Genomic DNA, 1,748 nt, shown 5'->3' with positions numbered 1-1,748 from the left:
TTTAAACCAGCTATCCCCCTTCTGGGTATTTTTCCAAAAGAACTGAAAACATCATACTACAATGATGTATTTACACCTATGTTTATAACAACACGATTTGTGATAGCCAAATCTTTGACAACCAAAATGTCCATCACCTGAGGAATGGATAAAAAAGATATAGCAGTTTTATATACTGGAGTATTACTCAGCTATGAAGAAAGACAAACTTGAGGCTATCATAGGTAAATCGATGCAACTACAGGATATACTCATAAGTGAAATAAATCAGAGTCATATGTGTAATATTGTATTGTTTCGCTTGTGGAAGAAGCTGAAGCAATAAATGAAATCTGAAAAGTACATTGAGTAAAATGGAAAGAAACTGAATATAAGGAATAAACAATGAAGATGAGGGAAAGTACATTTTACATTGAGTAAAATGGAAAGAAACTGAATATAAGGAATAAACAATGAAGATGAGGGAAAGGGGAAAAGATAGCAAAAAAGGAAGGAAGAAAAATCATGCAAGTATATATGCAAGATAGCTGAGATGATTGTATTACTAATTTCCATCAGGTTTTTGAAAATAGCCCTTAATGTTTAAAATTTTCACTTTAACTCTGTAAGACAGCAATATGCAATACAAAGTCCATGGTTGAATACTTCTCATCTTGGTCTCCCAAACAAGAATCATTTCTTTTTTTCTTTGTTTTATTCTTATGTATTTAATACAGGGTCTACACAGATTGGACCTGTAGTGATCCTCCTGTTTTCAGCCGCCCAAGTGCTGGGATTACAGCTGTGTGCCACCATGCCCAGTCTCAATTGTTGTCTCCGCATGCTCTGGGAGTGGAGCCGGCATGCCGGGGTTGAACCCCATTCCTGTGTCTGGCTAAGCAGGCACTTTAATCTGATGCGTACCATTTCTAATGTATTAGAAATAACTGATGTATTGATGTATGATTGATTCTAATCTAATCAATTATTATGCCCTCATTAAAATAAAAAAAATAATAAAATAAAAACGTCAAGAAAAAATTAAGGTTTATTGAAAGCAAATGTTAATGTTCAATTATATACCCAATTTTGAAAACTTATATCTGTTAATTTGAGCAACAGATTTGACGTTAAAAATACTTAGCATAACCACCATTGTTAATTTGCTATTCTTGTTTTGAAAATACGTACCATATGTAAAATTGTATGTTACTGTTTCTGTCTTTGTTTTTTTGCTAATTGTTTTTGCTTTTGTTTTTACTCTTTAAAATAAAATAAAAAGTTAAAATAAAATGAGGTAAAATGTGTACCAAGAAAAAAAAGAATTCACAATATCTTTTCTCCAGAATTTTAATTTTATATTAATAAAAACCCTTCTCATGTCATAGCACAGTATTTCAATAGAATAAAATAATTCATATCATAAAAAAGGAAAAAGACAGGCTAGTGAGATAGCTCAACAGATTAAGTGCCTCCTTAGGCAAGTGCGAAGGCCAGGGTTCGATCCCTGGCACCACATGCTGCGCCGGCCCTCCCCAGGTGTGCTGAGGAGACCGCTGAGACCTGATGTCTGGATGTGGTGGCACATGCCTCGAATCTCACTGCTGGGGGAGCTGAAAACAAGAGGGTCATTATCTGTCCGAGTTTGTACTGAGACTCTGTATCAAATACATTAGAAAGAAGAAAGAAAGAAAGAAAGAAAGAAAGAAAGAAAGAAAGAAAGAAAGAAAGAAGGAAGGAAGGAAGGAAGGAAGGAAGGAAGGAAGGAA

The sequence above is a fragment of the Octodon degus genome, unplaced genomic scaffold (assembly GCF_000260255.1).
Source record: "Octodon degus isolate 3935 unplaced genomic scaffold, OctDeg1.0 scaffold00050, whole genome shotgun sequence".
In the NCBI taxonomy this organism is placed as follows: domain Eukaryota; kingdom Metazoa; phylum Chordata; class Mammalia; order Rodentia; family Octodontidae; genus Octodon; species Octodon degus.
This window is presented reverse-complemented; position numbering follows the sequence as displayed.